Here is a 22,076-nt window from a genome sequence, read left to right as displayed (position 1 = left end):
TTCTCTTGTTGACCGGGAGCCAGTGCAGGTCTCTAATGTGTCCGGTGATGTGGCTGTGTCGGGGGATGTCCAGGATGAGTCTTGCTGAGGCGTTCTGGATTCGCTGGAGTCTCTTCTGGAGTCTGGCAGTGGTTCCGGCGTAGAGGAAGTTGCCGTAGTCCAGTCGGCTGGTGACGAGGGCCTGGGTGACCGTCTTCCTGGTCTCGGTGGGGATCCACCAGAAGATCTCACGTAGCATGCGCAGGATGTTGAAGCATGACGAGGAGACGGCGTTGACTTGTCTGGTCATGGAGAGGGAGGAGTCCAGGATGAAGCCCAGGTTGCGTGCGTGGTCTGTTGGTTTGGGTGCGCTGCCCAGGGCGGGGGGCCACCAGGAGTCGTCCCAAGCGGAGGGCGAAGATCCCAGGATGAGGACTTCCGTCTTGTCTGAGTTCAGTTTCAGGCGGCTGTTCTTCATCCACTCGGCTACGTCTTTCATCCCCTCGTGTAGGCTGGCTCTGGCGGTGGCGGGGTCGTTGGTGAGGGAGAGGATCAGCTGGGTGTCGTCGGCGTAAGAGATGATGTTGAGGTTGTGTTGGCGTGCGATGGCCGCAAGGGGGCTCATGTAGACATTGAAGAGGGTGGGGCTGAGCGAGGAGCCTTGAGGAACGCCGCAGATGACTTCGGTGGCTTCTGATCTGAAGGGGGGGAGGCGGACTCTCTGAGAATTAGCACTTCTTGATGGTCTGCCCCCCCCCCCACGATAGTTCTAGTTTTTGAGACATATAAACATTGCCCGGAGTCTGCAGGACGCTATTAACAACGACTAAATGTATGATCTAAGGTAACCCCACCAGTCGGCCAATTTAAAATACTTTTGTGGAATGTAAATAGGTTGGGGGGGACGGATTTAAACAAGGAATAGTGTTGCACTATTTCAAGCGACTGGCCCCAGATGTGGTGTTGTTACAAGAAACCCACATCGAAGGAACGTCTTTTAGTGCACTTAATAGATGGGTGTATAAGCTGGTAGCCCACGCTGGATACACCATGGGGTCGAGAGGGGTGGGTATTCTCCTCTGTAACTAATTCCCCTTTCAAGTCCAAACTATGACACATGATGCACTGGGTAGGTTTGTGACCCTGTCGGGAACTTGGGAAGGCAGGTTACTCAATAGTACGTCTCTCTACATGCCACCCAGACTGCATTCCTTGGCCCTGACTGATTTAGGATCGCACATAATTAATCTGCCCGATGGTGACTTGTTGATAGGGGGAGTGTGTAATGCAGCCCTAAACGGGCACTTGGATAGGAGACCGCCTAAACAGGGGGAGATGTCTGGGAAGGCACTGGAAGACTTTTTGAGAGCAATGGGTCTGATGGATGTCTGGAGAGCTTATAATCCCTCAACCCTTCAATATACCTTCCATTCAGGGGTACATGGGAGTTTGTCCCGAATAGATTACATCTTCGGTAGAGCCGACCAGCTCCCTGTGTTTAGTGCTGTGGGACACCTCCCTAGGGGTATCTCCGACCACTCCCCGGTGATAGCAAATTATGGAGGTAATCCTTTTACCAAGAGGTATGTGATGGCACATAACCCTTGGTACTTAAAGGTACTGACTATAAGGGAGGGTCTTATTGAGGCCACCACAAACAACTTTAAAGAAAATGAAGGGTCCGTGGACTTAGCCATAACGTTGTGGACAGCATATAAGACAGTGGTTAGAGGGCAGGGAGTTTCAGCGATTGCAGGAAATAACAAGGAAAAAAAGAAAGCAACTGCATGAAGTAGAAAATGAAATCAGCCAACTAGAACAGGAACTAATACTATCAAACTCCCCAGATACTAAACATAGATTGCAGATGAAGCAGAAAGACTATAAGGATATTGCTGAAGGAGTGGCTAAAGCTCAATACCACGCTACTCAACATAGAATATATGAGATTGGTGATAAGGCGGGTAAATTGCTGGCATGGTTGGACAAGCGAGAAAAGGCCACTAGATGGGTGTTTGAGATTAAGACGAGGGGTGGTACTCTACTCAAAGACAGGCAAAGCATAGCAGAGGCTTTTGCAGAACACTTTAAACAGATTTACACGTCAACAGAGGCTTCCAATTACAATGACGCACAGGAGTTGTTGGCTACCCTCAAACTTCCTACCCTGAATAGCAAGGATATCGAAGATTTAGACTCAGCCTTGACTAACAAAGAAGTGACCAAGGCGATTGGTGCGTTACAATCCGGGAAAGCAGTGGGCCCTATTGGTCTTCCAATTGAACTCTATAAAACAAATGCATCCACAGTTACCCCATACCTGGTTAAAATGTATGACGAAAGTGTGGCAAACAGTATCCTGCCCGAAACTCAGAGACTGGCCAATACTGTTGTAATACACAATCAAGGGAAACCTCCCAAGCACTGCAGCTCTTATCGGCCTATATCCCTACTAAATTCAGAGGTTAAAATACTAGCCAAAATCCTAGCCACGCATCTGTCCCCCCTGCTTAATAAACTGATCCACCCAGATCAATCCGGCTTTATGCCAGGCAGGAATACCGCACATAATCTGTGATGTCTTAATGGTGTAATGGGTAGAGCCGGGTCTATTAGAGAAGAGGCAGTGATAATGTCCCTCGATACCAAAATGGCATTTGACATGATTGAATGGCAATTCCTGTTCGCGGAGCTTGAAAGATTTGGTTTTGGTGGAAAATTCTTGTCATGGGTATCACTCCTCTACTCTGGGCCCCTTGCACAAGTTACAGTGAATGGTGAATTGTCACAGTTTTTGAACTACAGAAAGGGATGAGACAGGGCTGTCCACTTTCTCCACTAATATTCACATTGGTTTTAGAACCTCTGGCAATATGGATCAGAGGGGACCCCCTAATCAGGGGATTAAATTGGATGGAGGATTGGGAGAACAGAATTTCCCTATATGCTGATGATATTCTGCTCTATCTGGCCAATCCATATTCCTCAATACACAGAATCTTACACATATTTACCCTTTTCCCAAAATATTCTGGGTACACTATTAACTGGGATAAATCCCTCATATATATTTTGTGCAGGGAGTGCCCGATTCTTCCCAGAGGTTGTGGAGCTAGGATAGTTACTGAAGGCTTTCGGTACTTGGGGATCTACGTCACTGCAAATCCTATGGTATTTTACGATAAAAATTTAGCCCCCCATTGCGTCGCCTACAAGATGAAGTGCAGCATTGGAAAACCCTACCTCTCACGCTGCTGGGTAGAGCCACTTTATATAAAATGATGGCACTTCCCCGCTTCGTCTATGTCTTACAAAACTCACCATATCTTGTACCGGTTAAATATTTCCAGACAATAGTGTCAGAAATACGCACACTTCTTTGGAATAACGGCATCCCTCGAATAGCGTTGACCAAACTCATGAAAAGCTGGTATGATGGAGGAATAGCCCTCCCAACAATTAACAGTTATTATTGGGCATCTCAATTAGTCGTCACCAATCATTAGGTACACTGGCCAGGAACAGATCCAGCTTATAGGACGGACGGACGTAATATGTTCGCTGGGAATTATTTGAGACCAATTTACGGGGGGAGAAAGAACGTGCCACAGTATACGCCAACCTCAACTACCGTCACTTTGTGGCACACGGCAACGACCACATTGGGGTGGAAAAACACTATAACACAGGTCACTCCACTCTTGGAGACGGACAGACTGGGGCCGTTAGCAAAAGATCCAGGATTTGATAAATGGTACTTAATTGGCCTTTCTAAGGTCGGGGATTTGTGGTCGGGGGGAGGATTGTCCCCTTCAGCGACCTCCAAAGGGACTACAGACTAGGTGTAGGGGAAACTTTTCAGCAACTTCAGGTTCGCAGTGCACTACAAAGGGTAGTCCCCAGAGGTACTGAACTCACGGTCTTTTCGCCCCTGGAGGACAGACTCAAATGGGTGGAAGATGTGGGTGATATGAGTGAGGAAGATTGGCAAGAGGCACTGGAATCCCCCCGAGAAGTGGCAATTTGTTCCCAGTTTAAATGAATACAGCTGAAGATTTTACATAGAGCATACTTTACCAGTATTGTGTTAGTTAAAATGGGTACCCTAAGCTCTTCACTATGCCCTAGGGGCTGTGGTCAGGTGAGAACGTTTATTCACCAATGGTGGGAATGTACGATTTTCCAGGCGTATTGGGGAAAAATAACAACGAACATGTTGGCAATCTGTGAGAAAAAAGTGGAAGTCTTGTCTCAATGGTGCCACCTCAACGTATGGGATGTAACTGACTTTACTGCAAGGGTGATTACTTGGGTGTCCCTTGGGTGTGTGGTCGCTAAGCGCAATATAGCAAGAACCAGGAGGGGCGTCACCGGACTTAAATTCCGATATTGGGAGACAGACATGGATTGGTGCATGCAGGCGGAGAGGGTGATATATGAAGGGAGAGGATGCCCACAAAAATGGACTAAGATCTGGGGGCATTGAACAAGAGTAGAGGGATGATATGTACTCCATTCAATGACTCTTCCCCACAGTAATGAAAATGATTTGGACATGGGCGAATGAACAGCGGCTGAGATTGTATTGAATGATAAAGGAACATTGGCCCTCGGTGACGATATAATCACAATTGTACAAATGCACTGTGATCGTTTGATATCGAATGTAATTGTATCGTATTTACTATTCAATAAAAAGATTTATGAGAAAAAAAATCTATTCTACCATTGACGTCGACAGATCATAAAGCCATAGTGTTTACATTAAAAACCTTTTTTTAAAGCCACCTCAGTTAAGAACATTCAGCAGTGTATTAAAATTAAAGCCTGGAGAAATATTGGCACTACTAATTTCATTGAGACTTTGGCTAACAATAAGTCTACTGTATATGTGGATACAGCAGCTTCTACTTGAATGGACTGGATTAACACTGCAGTATCCTGAACTGTCCCCCCCAAAAACGTTGAAAGGGTGTAGCCTAACGGCTAGAGCGGTCAACCTCGAAGCTGGGGAACCGGGTTCGAGTCTCGGCAGGGATGCTCAACATCCTGTGATTCTGGGCAAATCACTTAATCTCCCCGTGTCTAACAAAAATGAATGTGTCCATCTGTAACAAAACTGGTGCTCATGTAAAGCGCTCTGATACCAGATATCTTCGGGTTGGGTTTGCACTATATAAACAACAACAAAAAACACATGTTTTTTAACAAAACTGAGACTTTTTAACCAAAGGTGTAGGCACCAAGAAAGGACATGGAGGAAAAAGTATTGTGAGACAGAAAAATCTAAATTCAAACAACTCTTCTTGGAATAAAGGTGAGAGAATAAATCTAAATATTTTAAAGATAAAATCAAAGCATCCAATAGCTCTGTGAAGGAGTTATTTAAACCAGTCTAAATGCTTGCTAGCCCGGATACCCCCAATGCTCTAGCACTGGATCAGATATGTGTAACAAGATAACAAATGTCTTTAAAGACAAGATCCAGGAAATAAACTGTAAATTTACACCTACCCAGAACACTAATAATTCAAGTGATTGTGGAAAACGTACTCACATCCCAGGACACACTATAGGAGTTCCGTTTGCTGGTGGAGGATAGAGTTAAGTTGCTTATTGAATCTACAAAAACTGGCTTACCATCAGACCCCTGTCCTCCAACTATTTTGCAATTAGCAACAAATATCATTTCAGGCCACCTTAGCATACTTTTAAATTAAATGGTATTATTCAAACAGGAATCTTTTTGACTGATTGAAAGAAAGCATCTATCTTTTCTCTTTTGTAATGAGGTACAATGAGGTACAAAGTTTCAGGCCCATTTCTCAACTTCTGCTACCAGCAAAAATATTGAGAAAACATCTTAACTTTATACTTGCAGCATTTCTGGACGCAAATGAAACCTTAAATGACGCGCGGTATGGTTTCAGGAAATATCACAGTACAGAGTCAGCACTGGTTGCGGCTGTGGAAGAAATTAGAATGATTATGGACTGTGGAGGGAAAGCGGTGTTGATCTTATTCAATCTGTCCGCCACTTTAGATAGTGTCTCCCATACAGTACTTGGCATACAGCTGGAAAGCACAGGTGTCGGTGGATCAGCATGTGTTTTGTTGACATATTTTCTTGCAGATAGAGAACAAACAGTTGCATTTGGAGACTTTATATCCAGATATTTTATACTGCCTTGTGCGGTCCTATCCTCTTTAATATATATGTGGCACCCTTGGCCAAACTGATTAGATCATTTGGGTTCTCCACCGTATCATATGCACATGATACACAGATTGTTATTTCAATCTCGGGAGATCCATTAGAGATTGCCAATTGTTTCAGAACATGTATGTGTGAAATTGTGAGCTGGATGGGAAATAACTGTCTTAAATTAAACTCAGAAAAGACACCAGTTTCTGGAATCCTACCTTCTGGACTAAGGACCCAGGTCCTCTACCTTCCCCTTCCTCTAAGGTGAGAAATCTATGAATTAACTTTGAGAGTAAACTCACCTTTTCAGACCAGATATATCAAACTACTTCAGCCTATATTTATCTTCAAAGAACACAAAAAAGATACTGCAGTTCATCCCTTCTGATTTACGAAAGCTGTAATCACCACCTTAGTGCTTTCTAAGATTGATTACTACAATGCCTTTTATATTGGCATCCAAAAAAGACAGAGTAAACTACATGCACTACAAAATGCTGCAGCTCGTTTGCTAATGAAAATTTCAAAACACACATCAGTCTCTCAAACTTTCAAGCAGCTTCAATGGCTTTCAGTTGGGAAAAGAGTAGCTTTTAAAGTGCTGTGTTTGTCCTACAGAGGGCTTCATGATACAGGTCCACTCTATTTGAGAAACTTTATTGTTGGTACACTCTCAGAATACTCGTCTGCTCAAGCTGTACTAAATCAATCGCGAGACAAAAAACTAGAAGGGGAGAAAGAAGTCTTTCTGAACTGATGTCACTATAAAATTGTGGAACGTGATCAGCTTATACTTTAAATCATCCTCCACCCTCCATGTTTTAAGTAAACAACTTAAAACATGACCCTTTTCACAAAATCTGGCTTTTTAGTACGACTATTTCTACACATAGATCTGTTTTTGTTTTCATGGACGTTAGCGCCAAGATGCCTTAGGGCTTTTGAGCGCTTTAGAAACAAATCAATATCAATTTCAATTAAAGTCAATAGGCGTTCAAGTGTGAATTGTTTTTACTCTAAATTAAAGCCTACATTTAATAATTTTATTACATGAAATCAATCTTCCAGATTACCGTAGTAGGCAATGGTTTTGGTAAGCCAGTGTGACAACCCATAGATTTGGAGGTTTGCTCTGAGACTCTGTGAGAATCCTTGTTATTCTGTCTTATAAGAGAATGTACTTTTCTTGGCCAATTGTAATTTTGTGTATATTTCTATTTTATGATTGTGTCTGATTGTTTCCTTGTAGAAAAGCTTCTGATCAAAACTGTGGGCCTGAGGTGTTTAAGGGAACAAACAGTATGCCGGTTTTGTGCACTGGAAACAGTATGTCCAATGCCGTATGTGTTGTCAACTCACTATGAAACATTATGACAAGGGCAGTTGGTCTAGGTTATTGATTGTGAAAAACATATGTTAAATCCAGTAAGCTTTTCACAGTTGGTTGTTATTGCATTGTGTCACAGGCTACAGACATGTATTATGTCACACTTTATCTCACAGATTACAGAAGTGGTAGGGTAAAGATTTTGGTTTGACAGCATATTCTGACAAATCCGGTGTTTTTCACTGTGATGATTCTTGTTAGGCCCTGTGAAGAGGGGTTGTATGATGTTTTGCAAGCTGTATTTTTCTACATATTGTCTAATTTTGTAGCTGAATGCATGATGGTTGTCAGTTTATGGGCACTTGAATGGGCCGATGTTGGTAAAGCTTAAAGTTAATGTTAAAGGATAAAGGCTTCATCAGTTCATTGGGAAAGGTCATGACAGATTTCGTGGCTAGCAGCCGACCGAAATGGCCGCTGCCTGAAGTAGCTCCAAACCCCCACATTCTTCTCTGAAAATCCAAACGATCATCCGACCTTCTCCACAGCTCGCGTGCGGTGCTACAGGCGTTGGAAGGTCCCGGGCTCAGAGCTAGTGGCCCGTAAGGCGAAGCGAACAATCACAGCGACATGGATATCGTCTGAAGTGCCTGCGGCCTGTCGGGGAGAGTGAAGTCACGGCCTCAAGTGATCCAACAGCCCGCAGCCTTGAAAGTCCCTCCCCTGCTCTCTACGTCCTGCAAGCGGAGCATGGTGGTGCGTGCAGCCCACCAAAAACCAAGGTGAGGAGAGGGTACACCCACCTGGTCGCCCCGGCAGATTCCCCGGGCGCACAGGCCCGTCCCAACCTCGGCAGTGCGTGAAGGTGCTGAACTAGAGGCGGTGCACAGGAATGGAGTGCGGACCCTCGCCAAAGTTTGGAGGAAGGCAGCAAGGACTCAGAGTGCTTTGCACGGCGTAGCGGGACCCATATCAGCTCGGGCTCGCTGCGCCGCGGATCATAATCAGGTGCACTTCCCCCCCACCCACACTGATTGCATATACTTGGGAAGATGCTAAGAACACTGCAGGAGGGCCCAACCCCCCCATACAAAGCTGAAGCGCTACCCATTACAGGAGCCCCAGGAATAACTTTAAAACATTCCATGCCTGTGGTTGCCATATAGCAGTGGGGGTGCGAGGAACAGCGCAAAATCTGTCAACAGCTGCCCAGGATAGCACTCCTTGCTCTGTGTAGCGAAATTAAACCCACAAAGAGAACCCTCAAGAGACGACACAACCTGCAGGACAGTGGCTACACGCTAACGGAAGCACATCAACGGTCCCTTAATCAAAGCATGCTGCCTGGGGGTCTTGACAGTGCCACCAATTTGATCCCCAGCCTGTGTGCACACGCAACAACGTCTGTATCCGGTGGAAACCCGAAAGGCTGCAGGTGACAGTGTATCACCCAGACAGGCAGCGGTGAGTACTACCACCCCAGTTTATCGGCCGTTGTGTGATACGACCCTAAGCACATAGCGATGGGTGGTCGGGGGAAGCGCGCTGCACACCAGACTAAATTGGACAAATACGCATGCATCAAAACCCAACAGGAAACAACGACACAGCCGGCTACGCAGGCTCCAGATGAGGCCGCGTTGGAAGGGTCAGAAGTAACATTGCAGGATATGCTCTCCACCTTAAATAAAGTGCACACAGCCCTCGACTCTCGAATTGGCCCGCTATCGGTAGAACTCTCATTGATTTGGGCTGACTTTAAAAACATGAGCGCACGAGTTACGGAAATGGAAACCACAACGGGAACTTTACGCAATGAAACCACTGAACTTAAACGTCAAGTGCGCCAACTCGAAACTGAAAGTAGAACAATGGCTGCCAAACTGGATGATTATGAAGGACGCTCGCGACGCAACAACATCAGGATAGTTGGAGTGCCGGAAGGAATGGGGGGCCTGGCAATAGACCTCTTTGTAAGCAACACCTGCAGCCTGAGGGTCTATCCTACTACTTTGCGGTAGAGAGAGCGCAGCGCGTCCCAGGTAGCAGACCCAAACCGGGTGCACCCCCACACCCTATCCTAGCCCTCATCTTTAATTTCTGTGACCTCATTTTTCAAACAGCAAGGGTGGCCCCGCCTGTACGGATAGACCACAGCACAATCACTTTCTTCCCTGACTACACAGCGGCAGGAACAAAGCAAAGGCGCAGCTTCATTGACATCAAAAAAGATTTGAGGAACAGAGAACTGAAATACTGAGGGTAGAAGCGGAAGGGGAAGCATGGTTCTTTACCACACCTGAGGAGGCCAGGAAATGGCTGGAAGGATGGTTCAGGGTCCCGAAACCCGGTAAGGCGAATGGCAAACAGCACCACCTTTTGTCTGAAAGGGCACATCCCACACTGGTAGAAGCAGCCTCTACACAAATTGCCTGATGTTGACAAAGGAACCGGATCCAAGAGAATAAGGACTACACAACGACCTCCTCTGCCTGCTGAACTGTAAAGTCCATGCTTTATGGTAACAATATTCCAACCAATGTTGTTTATTTGCTGATGGAGAAGGCAGTTTAATTTCTATTGGCACATACTTTTGTTGTAAAGATGATCTGGGGGGGTGATGGAAAAACTACCCCCCCTTACAAAGGTAACGGGAAATGGGGAATAGGCACACTGCATTGTTTGGGAGGCGGGTAGTTATAAGTCCGTCATGCAGGGAGGCAGGGAGGGGGGAGATACAGGTAACAGGGATTGTTCATTTCTTATTTGTTTTACATGGTTCAACTGTATTTCCAATGCGACTTGCAACTTCACAGTGAGGTCTCCACTGAAATCGACGTTAGACACCTGTGTCTACAGCTACTACCCCTGATATTCCCAAGACGTGCCCCACAAGCGCTCCATCACTGTCGATCGCCTCCTGGAATGTTAATGGCTTGGGGGAAAAACTAAGGAGGGGGCTCATGCTGCAATACCTCAAGCGCAAGGCACCAGCAGTCGCCATGTTACAAGAAGCCCATCTAGTGGGATCGACCTGTAAAGCCCTAGATCGTTGGGGTTTTAAGTTAGCGGTACACCCCAAATTCACAGCGGGTTGGTGTGGGGTGGGGTGGGGATCTTGGCTAAAAAGCACTTCCCTCTGATTATACAGCGCACTTACACTGACGATCAAGGCTGCTTTGCAGTGGTTTCTTGCCAATGGGAAGGACACGCTATCAATTTGGTCACCGTCTACATTTCTCCGGCACTCCATTCGCTGGCTTTTCCAGCGCTAGGCAAATTCCTACTCACATTTACGGAAGGTGAACTAATAATTGGGGGTAGCAAAACACACATGATGATGGACGGAATGTTGCACATTGGCAAAACATTCACCCCCAGTCACAGATCTGGGTTTAATCCATTGTTATTTTGCTCACCACGCCACCCCAGTTCAGACATGGCCATATGCAAATCAGTCTTGACCCTGTGCCTCATGGGAACAGTTCAGCCTGAACTGCCAAGCCATGTCTTCCCTGGACCGGAATCAAGCATCCTAGGACCAGTTTCGGGGTTTCACCCCTCTTCAGCCAGGATAGCTTGACTCCAGTGGTGTAGTGAGCACGTGACCCACGTCTGGGCATACCCTTCCCACACAGGGCGAACAGCAAAACACACAAGATGATGGACGGAATGTTGCACATTGGCAAAACATTCACCCCCAGTCACAGATCTGGGTTTAATCCATCGTTATTTTGCTCACCACGCCACCCCAGTTCAGACATGGCCATATGCAAATCAGTCTTGACCCTGTTCCTCATGGGAACAGTCCAGCCCGAACTGCCAAGCCATATCTTCCCTGGACAGGAATCAAGCATCCTAGGACCAGTTTCGGGGTTTCACCCCTCTTCAGCCAGGATAGCTTTACTCCAGTGGCGTAGTGAGCACGGGACCCACGTCTGGGCATACCCTTCCCACATAGGGCGAACAGCAAAACACACAAGATGATGGACGGAATGTTGCACATAGTAATTGGGGGTGACTGTAACGCTACACTCGATGACACTCTGGATCGAACGCCCCCTAGACCACAACACAATACTCGCTCTAACTTTGGTGTATTGGCACACCAGCCAATACACTTATCACTCCGGTGCTCACAACAGTCTCTCTAGAATCAACTACATACTTACATCAACAGACAGTGGGGGTAGATTTCGAGAGATATCACATCTACCCAGAGGTATCTCTGACCCCTCCTCTGTACACGCCGTCGCATATACCCGATATACCCCGGCTATCTACATAATCCCAAGATTTAGAAGAGGTTGCTCACCACCACTTAACACTATTTCACCGAAAATGGTTCTCCTCTGATCCTCTGGGAAGCGTACAAACCTGTCATGAGAAGAGAGGCTATATTCTTAATTTCAGGTCGTAAAAGAAAAAAGCAGAAAGTGATAGAAACCCTATAACTAGAAGTGAATTAACTAGAATCGTTACATACACAAACCCCATCCGATGCCAACACACATAGGCTGCGTACGAAGCAACGTGAATACAAGGTGTACTTGTGGGAGGATGCTAAAACCAAACTCACGGCGGTTTGTCACAGAGTATATGAGGCCGGAGACAAGGCAGGCAAGCTTTTGGCCTGGCTAAACAAAGGAGCGCGAGCGGATAGATGGGTGACAGAGCTCCGACTAGATGACGGGACACTCACACCAGACCCACAGGAAATAGTGGACACCTTAGCAACGGGGAACAGCCATTACAACGCGGTTTTTACCACGCAGTGCAGTTACATCGCATGCGTTACAACGCATGCGATGTTACAACGCTATGCCATTACAACGCAAGTCTGTACATCGACTTGCGCTAGATGGCGTGCTAACATTACAAATAGTGTAGTTTACTATCCCAACACCTTCCCTACTGTTAAGTGGACTGGAGTTGGAATAGTAAATTACACTTTTTTAATGTTAGCACGCCATCTAGCGCAAGTCGATGTAAAGACTTGCGTTGGAATGGCATAGCGTTGTAACATCGCATGTGTTGTAACGCATGCGATGTAACTGCACGCGTGGTAAAAACCCGCGTTGTAATGTCATACATCCCTATCTTCCCAAGATTACGGGTCATTTTCCTTGCTCGGATTGCAGTATATGCCATCTGACTTCTCACACTACCAGTCTTAATCTGGAACCAGGCAAGGTTTGGACCCAAAATGGCCACACCAACTGCAATACGCCTAATGTCATCTACCTCATCACTTGTCCTTGTGGTCTACGCTATGTAGGGATGACCACTAGGAAAGTGAAACTCCGTATTTGCGAACATCGGAGCAACATTAGGTGTAAAAGAATCACTACTAAACTTAGTGAACATTTCCTGTCTGCTAATCATACCACCAATGACCTGCACTGGACGGTAATTGAAGAAATCACAACACGCAGAAACGCTCAAAAAATCCTTTTCGAGAAGGAACAAAGATGGGTGTACCGTCTGGGTACCAACCTCGTGGGTCTTAACGATAATATACCCTGGGTCAACATACTCTAAGTACGCTCTTACGTTTGCATTTACTTATATGGTACCGCTAGCCAACTGAGACCTTTACACCTACTTGGCTGGGTCACTTTGTGTGGTTTTATCACTTTTTCACCCAGTACATAGTCCTTGTCTGGACCCCCTTGTGCTGTACCCCATTACCCGATCAGCAAAGACCGACAATCGGGGGTTCATGACATACAGCGTCCCCTGCACACTTCGTCTCCCGCATTGACATTGGCACCTTCCTCTGAGTGAGCCTATGAACTTTTGTTTCACAGCAAACCGTCCACTTATTCTGCATCTAGTGCTCTACCACCCAGGCACACGTTCCTGATGTGCCCAGCGTGTAAATGTTCACTCGCTAGGTACCGCATAAAGTTTCCATTGACGAGCTGTCAATGAAAAACAGCGGACGAGCCTCTTTTCTTCCACGCGTCCTATTGGCTGTGGCCCAACCAATCACCGCACAGCATGTGATGTCTTGACCCATCACTGACGAGCTGTCAATGGAAAACAGCGGACGAGCCTCTTTTCTTCCACGCGTCCTATTGGCTGTGGCTCAACCAATCACCGCACAGCATGTGATGTGTTGCCCTATCACTGACGGGCTTCCTTTCCCTCTCTGACCCGTCGAGGCCCTCCTCTCTTTGCTTATAGGTACCTCGCTTCAGGTCTCTATTCTCCCTGGACCCGGTGGCTCGAGGCATTGTAGGTTCCGAACGGGTGCCGACCGAGCAGCGAGGGCGTAAGTGTACCTTTGGGCTCCTGTATCCTTATGGTAAGGTTTGCAGTGCTTTTCGGCTTGTGTTTTTGTTACCTAGCCGCCCGTGGCCGTTCTTTCTTTCTTTTCCCTTCCAGGGTGTGCCATATTTGCTCGCACCTCCACCCCGGGATCCCTGAGGCGACGAACGGTCTTGCCTCACAGTAAGAACCTTTCTACTCCCCTTGGCATTTCTACCTCCCAGGAATGCTACACGGGCCGCGTTCATTTGTTTCCTGGCCCTCGTTAGTTTTAGTCTCTCACGTAGCATCGAGACTCCACGTTCATTTCGTTATACAGTTTTAGTCACGCTATTCAGGCGAAGTCTTGTTTTACTTCCCTGACACCAGTATCTGGCTAATTCTAGGTGCACGGACAGCACGTCTTTTATGCACCTGAGGTACTGATTATTGGCACAGTCCCCATCCATGCACTATGTTTGAGCCTGTAACTGTGGCGCTTTATAATGTTATGACCACGCACATTTACGATTCTTTTATGTTTTGTCTTGTGTATGTACGTCTCTTTTTTCATTATAGAGTAAACTCGTTTCTCTCCACCATCATATCTCTTGGCGGATTTTAACCTGTGTTTATATATAATTTTTCACACAGCAGCCCACGGTAGGGTGAACCTTAGCGCGTTCATACCACCGGGGCCCCCACACTCCCACTCTGGTCCTGATGAAAGCCTGTAGATCACACATAAAGGCAGAAACATGTTGACCGCCATGGAGTGAACCCGGTCTGTTATTTTTTGACCCTCACTCCTTTTTATTATTTTTTAATTTTCCAATTAGCAAAACTAATAAACTATTTTTTTGACTCAATTGGGAATTTTAAATTCACTGTCACCACACACAATCCCGCTCCGCAGTAACCTGGCGTTGCAGCACACTGGGATGGCATTCGGCCATACCCGGTGGAGCCCGATGATGAAGCATGTCACCAACCAGGTTGGTGAGTGAGGGCTTTTCATACATAACTTGTATTACCTCCTTAGGTCTGTTTTCCTCCCTGTAATATATTGGGTAGGTTCTGACTCTGGAGACCTGTGCTTTCTTGGATGGTTAGTGCATTATTGAGACTACACTGACTTCGTTGGTTTAACCCCTTCGGTGCTCATGACGGAACGGTTCCGTCATGAGCCACGGTTGAGCTGTGCTCATGACGGAACCGTTCCGTCATGACCACGCCCGCGCAAGAAACCGTCAGCACAGCGGCGGAATTTGCGCAGCATGGAAGGGGTTAAATACAACACACTATGAATGCATCTATACTCCCATGACCTACAATGACTCACAAGAAGTGATAACATTCCTACGAGATATACGCTTACCTACACTCACACAGGGCGAGGCACAATCACTAGAAGCAGACCTAACCGCAGACAAACTAACGCTCACTATAGGGAAACTAAAATCAGGAAAAGCCTTGGGTCCCAATGACATACCCATTTAACTTTACAAGCAGGTGGCTGCCACATTTGCCCACAGTTAAAGATGTATGAAGCCAGCCTGGAAAATGGAGAACTCCCCAAAGACCAACGCATAGCCACAATAGTAGCCATCCATAAACCGGGTAAGCCTCCCTCTGAAAGTGCCTCCTACCACCCCATCTCTTTGATTAATGCAGAGGCCAAAATATTGGCCAAAACACTGGCCAACAGATTGACTCCCCACCTACCAAACCTTGTCCATCCGGACCAATCCGGATTTATGCCAGGGAGAAATACAGCATTGAATCTCAGAAGCCTACATAGTGTTTTAAGCCGCAAACACACTATACGAGAAGAGGCCGCCATACTATCTCTTGACGCAAGGATGGCATTCGACTCAGTTGAATGGCCATTCCTCTTTGCGGTTCTTCGGCATCTAGGGTTTGAACCAATATTCTGTTCATGGGTCCGACTGCTATACACTAATCCATTAGCACATGTGGTGGCCAATGGACATATCTCCAGAGAATTTTCCCGGGGTCGTGCAACAAGACAGGGTTACCCCCTGTCCCCACTCCTCTTTGCCCTGGTGCTGGAGCCATTGGCAGCCTGTATAAGGAAAGATCCAATCATCCGTGGGCTCCGATGGACGGAGGGATGGGAAGACCGCATATCCCTATATGCGGATGACATTCTCATATACATGGCATCCCCATGACGCTCCCCACATAGACTCCTCAATATATGTGAAATATACGGGACGGTGTCAGGATATACCATCAACTGGCGAAAATCGGTACTATACACTTTATAAGGACCCCCTCCAGTATTACCGAAGTGATGTGTGGTAAGGATAGTCACAGATGGTTTCAAATACCTAGGTATTCATGTCACGTCCGATCCCAATGATTTTATAGCCAAAAAGCTTCAGGAACCGTTGCAGAGACTATGGCGGGACGCCAAACACTGACAATCTCTTCTCTCACTCTAATGGGCAGAGCAGCACTTTTTAAAATGATGGCGTTCCCTAGATTTCTCTATGCCCTCCATAACACTCCCTTCAGTGTTCCCTCCTCGTACTTTAAAGCAATAGATTCAGAAGTGACTAATCTCCTGTGGAACGGCAAGCCAACTAGAATAGCAGCGGTGAAGCTGGTTAGGAGCTGGTATGATGGTGGGATTGCACCCCCACATGTCCAGACATATTACTGGGCCTCTCAATTAACAGTGATTAACAATGGCTTCATTCACCTCAAACTGACCCTGCATACCAACTAGATAGGCATACGCCAGGGGTGGGAGGAATCAATCGAGCACTATATAATAAAAAGCGGAAATCAGATCTTATAGGAACAGCTGCACATACCGTCCGCACTTGGCATACGGTGACATGACACCTGGGTTGGAACAATAAACTAACACAACACACCTGCTATGGGAAGAGGGCAAACAATAGGAATCTCGCGATTGGGTGACCTCTGGAAAACTGGAAAAATCCTCACCTTCGGCCAATTGCAACCCCAATACGAAATGTCACCCACTGAGCGGTTTCGATATTTACAGGTTAGGCATGCATTAGAAGCGGTAGAAACAGTAAATCCCTTGGCGGAAAATATTTTAAAACAATCACTAACCACAATGTTAGGATACACAAGCCAGAGAACTGACCTTTGCACTATAACAACCCCACCTCCTGGTTATATAGCCCATATGGTAGAGTTGAACAGATATACAGACAATAACAACAGACTAACTTCTCTTTTAAAAAAAAATGTTTTGTTCATTTATTAAAATTTAATTTGTGTGGCAATATTATTAAAACAACTTAAAAACAAATATCACTACTACACATATAAGGTCGCTAAACAATACACATTCATTGGAAATCCCCAATTAATAAAAAATACCTACAATCTTTTCAGAGAGACACAAGAAGACAATATATTTTGTCATAGGGTAACACATTCACTCAGAAAAAATCCTTTAAAGATTATTCCTGGATTCAATAACTTATGCAAATCTGCAGGGTAGACTTTTTCCATGGATTATGTTAAACTCAAAGGCGTTGACGTGTTTCGATGGTTTTTTGTTAATATTCCATCTTTTTCAAGACAATCATTGCTCTCTCGTCATAGCACTATATGGTTGCCTATGAACTCAAATCCTGTAAATTTCTGTTTAGACACTTATTTGTTTGTTTATGGCAATATTCCTCAATAATTTTTAAATTGACTCTATTCTTATAGAAACTTCCTGCCACATTTAAGTTTTACAGACATTTTTCTATCTTTATACATATCCTTTGTCACTTCTACCTGTTCAAAATCATACCATTATTATATGCTGGTGTCCCCAATTCGATAGAAACATTAATCAAACAAAACTTCGTTTAAAAGAACACACAAAGAAAAGGAAAACATACATTTTAATTTCACTTGATCAATGTGTCCTTTTTTTAAAATTTACTTCAACACGATCACATATCTTAGATACTATCATATGGACTTCTTCTTATATATCCAATCTCTCTGGTAGCTTCCCACCGGATTTGACAAAGATATAGGCTGACATGGACCCATAAAAATACTATGGGCTTATAAGATCTTACTGTGGATATAATCCTCTTTTTACCTTATTTCATCAGGTTTTTATCGAGTCTCAGTTCAATCTTATTTTCATGGCACCTTCCATGTTTATAATCCACCACATCTATATAATAAAGACATGTAGAGAAATTTACTTCTCTCCCCGGGTGTTACCTAATTTAAAAAAAAGGGTATTTATATACCTTTAACTCATTATCTCATCTCACCTGGTCGGGTTTGAAACACTCGTTCGGTATCTATTCTTCCTCTTTTATAGGTTTTCTTTGTACCGGAAGTTTTGTTTGGTCCGTGCAATTATTGTTCCTAGGAAATTATTTATTATTATAAACAATTTTTATTCTCAGAGGTCAATTTCTAAAATAACCCTTCACTCGCACAAAGTCATATGTTATCTGTACCTGTACTCTGCTCGAAATTGCTTGGCCTGGTATCCAGTGTTCTTGTTAAAAAAACTCTTTTTACACCTTCCTCCAGAGGTGTGTGATGTCTTTAAATGCCCCTTTCTTGCAATAGTACTAGAATTTAAAAAACTTTAATAGTTTATATTAGAAAAAGGGAGAAGAATCTCCTCTTTGGTATTCTATTAAGAGGTAAACATCGTGTTCCCTATTTATATTTGGCTAGGTCCTATTTTCTGCTCACCTTCAATCGTCACTGCTGCTGGCAAAAGACCGCATCCGGACTTGACGGCTCCGATACACCAACTACCGCTATGTCTGCTATTTCCGGTTTAAATACCCTGATATCTGTCTTTTCATTGGGTCGGCAATTTAAAATTTCAATTATGCACAGCTGCCTGTTAGTACGTCCTCACGCTTTGGGTCTATCTGTTCGTACCTCCGGAAATCTTTACAATCGGACAAGAACAGATGTATGACAAAACCATGCATGCCTTTACAATGCGTCCATTACAATGCATATCCCTTTACCATGAAAGATTTTACGACACATAAGCCTTTCACAGGCATGCCGTTCCAACAAAAATGTAAATGTTGCTCAGTTAAGTATAAAGCATTATATTATCTACTGGCGGTCGCCAGTAGATAGTTATAGCTAGGACCTAATTTCCAGAGGAAACTCATTTTTTGGTTTCCCAATAACTTTGGCGCCGGTTGACGAACCTTTGCAAAATTCTCAAAACTTATGGCCCGTTACGGTCAGCTCCTATCGTAAAAGTTTCAGGGTGATTCGCTAAGCGGGGGCCGAGAAAAAAGGGGGGGTCCCAAAACGTGTTTTCTCCATGTTATTTCACATAGGAAACCTTAGACACGCCTATAGCCCGAACTGCTGAACGGAATTACACCAAATTTGGCAAAAAGGTAGCCCTTGGTTCAAAAAGAGACCTTTTTTTCAAATGGCGTAAATCCGTTCAGTAGTTGCTGAGATATCTATGGCCGTGGTGGATCCGCGCACCCTGCCGATCACGAGCTGCATTCTTATTGGCTGTCAACACTTCAAACCAGGAAGTGTTGGCAGCCATCTTGTGCCACGGTAGAACCGAGGCACAAGAAAACAGGGAAACAAACACACAAAAAAAGAAAAGGGGGCAGGGTAGAAACACCCTGACCCCCTAGGGCTGCTTTGGGGGTCCCACAAGGACCCCCAGGGACCAAAAATGCATTTAAAAAAAAAAGAAAATCGGCCGAATTCGCGCTTGTGTGCGCGAATCTGGGCAAGAAAATAAAAATTGTAGCCCCCGGGTGGGCCAGGTCCCGGGGCAGGAAAAACCTGTGTGGGGTGCCCCAATCCCCCCCCACAGCTCCAGGGACCGCCACCCCCGGGCTCTCATTAATTATATTGGCGGGGGAGCACACTGCCCCCCGCAGCCCAGGGGCTGTACCTGTGTGGGGGGGCTTGAGCCCCCCTATATGCCCAGGGGACCGCCACCTCCCCGGGGCACTAATATACAAATTTGGGGGTCAGTTACAGTCCCCCGAGCCCCGGGGACAACCACCTCCCGGGGGCTGTGTCATGAGTGGGAGGAGGGCTGCGCAGCCCCACCCGGAGCAAGTGATGGCCCTGGGGACCGCCATTGGCTGTGAGTGCTGCAAGCGTTTGCAACTAGGAAGTGTTGGCGGCCATTTTGTGATTCCGTTGAAGCGAGTAAGGGGGAAAAAGGGCGTAAAATGTGGGAAAGAGGAGGGTAGGAGCACTGTAAGCTTTATGGGGTGTTTAGGGTGTGCTAGAGAGGGGGTGCGAAGTGAATTAATCATACCTACCAGTGTGAAAGTTCTAGGCTACGAAAATTAAGTGAGGTATTGGCTAGTGTGTGATGTTTCTAAGGTGACCTTGAGCGCTTCGAGTATTAAAGCGTGAGCTCACACTGTGTGTCTTATGCTGTGAAGGCATGTGCCCTGGCCGCTGCAGTACAGTTGTGGAAGTAGTGTCAGCATGTGTTTATACCAACTAGGATGAACTACTGACCCGTAGTGGTGTGAAAGTCCTGGGTACGGAAAATATGTTAGGTATTGTCTAGAGTCTCATGGAAGGAGGAAGTGTTGGCCGCCATTTCGTTATTCCGTTGAAGAGAGTAAGGGGAAAAAAGGGTGAAAAAAGTGGGAGATAGGAGGGTAGGAACACTTTAACCTCTTTGGGGTGTTTAGGGTGTGCTATAGAGGGGGTGCAAAGTGAACTAATCATACCTACTGGTGTGAAAGTGTTAGGCTACAAAAATTAAGTGAGGTATTGTCTAGAGTGTGATGCTGCTAAGGTGAGGTGGTGCGGGACTCGGGGATTAGAGCGTGAGTCTAAATTGTGTGTCTTATGCTTTGAAGTCACGTGCCGTGGCAGCTGCAGTACAGCTGTGGAAGTAGTGTCAGCATGTGTTTATAACTAACCCTGGGCGTAGTGGGCGTAGTGGGGCTATGTGGAGCATCGCGTAGTGTGGCCAAATCTACACACACTCACGTGCTCCGCGTAGCCCCACTACGCGCCACCCACTTCCCGCCCGCCCTCATTTTAAAATAAGTTAAACTATGGATAAAAATAAGATAAAATGCCTTACCTGCAGTGCAGCATCCCGGGGCTCCCTCTTCCTCATTGACGGCAACTTCTGTTCACAAATGCGCATGCGTGGACACCCATGCATGCGCATTTCTCGCAAGAAATGCACATGCATGGGCGTCCACGCATGCGCATTTGTGAAATGTAAATGTGCAGTATATTTTCTGTATGAGTTTGTTGACATAAGAGAGCTACATGTGATTATAAGTGATACTATTTGTCAGGCTGTGTCGCTGTGGCGGATATATGTAGGTGTTGAAGTGGTCCGTGTTTTACTGATGGTGAGCTTCACTATCCCTTTTAAGACACTCGTCAATTTATTCATTCCATTTAATATCTTTAATATAGATAGAGTAAAGGGACTGTAAATCAAAAGTTTGGGAATTAGAACTATGTTTACTCTCCCCATGCCCTGCTATACACTCTACAGAGTGTTCAAACGACTTTCGTAACATATAGATGTCTAGCTAGTAAAGGTGGTGTAGTTTGACTGGGCCCATTTATAAATCGTGCTATGGGATGGTTTATGTTTTACCTGCCAATTTGCATGTTTAAATACTTTTTGCTGATAAGTGTTCCAGCAGACACCCGTTAAAATTAACGTTATATATGGGTATAGTGGCGCTACTGGGAATGGTGGGGGTTCTGTTTGATTTTGTATGGTTAAGTAAGGGCGAGGGTGGGTGTGGAGGAGGTGGTTATGTTGCTGATTGAAACAGAGAAAATAGTAACGTGCAGATGTCGGACTACTAAAGGTGATCTAGTACCACTGGGAGCACTTATAAAGCGCCCTATGGCATGGGACATGTTTTAGTCGCAAATTTGCATGTTTTAATACGTTTTGCTGGTGAGTATTTCAGGATACATCTGTTGAAATTAAGCCTCTGTTTGGCCATACTGGCGCTTCTACGTTTGCTGGGGCTCTTTCTTTTATTGCATAAAGTTAAGCAAGGGCGGGTGTTGAGGAGGTGTAGTGGTACTGTGACTATAAACCATCTTATGGTATGGTGTATATTTGAGTTGCAAAATTGCAGGTTTTAATAGGTTTTGCTGATGAGCGTTCTGGCAGACACCTGTTGACATTAAGTCTATGTATGGCTATAGTGGCGGTAACAGGAGTGCTGGGGCTCGTTGTTTGATTTTGTAAGGTTAAGCAAGTAATGGTTGGGGGTGGGGAGGTGTGTATGTTGCTGATTATAAGACAGATATTTGTAACGTGGGCATGTG

Source organism: Triturus cristatus, chromosome 2_1, assembly GCF_964204655.1.
Source record: "Triturus cristatus chromosome 2_1, aTriCri1.1, whole genome shotgun sequence".
NCBI lineage: Eukaryota > Metazoa > Chordata > Amphibia > Caudata > Salamandridae > Triturus > Triturus cristatus.
Note: the sequence above shows the minus strand (reverse complement) of the source record.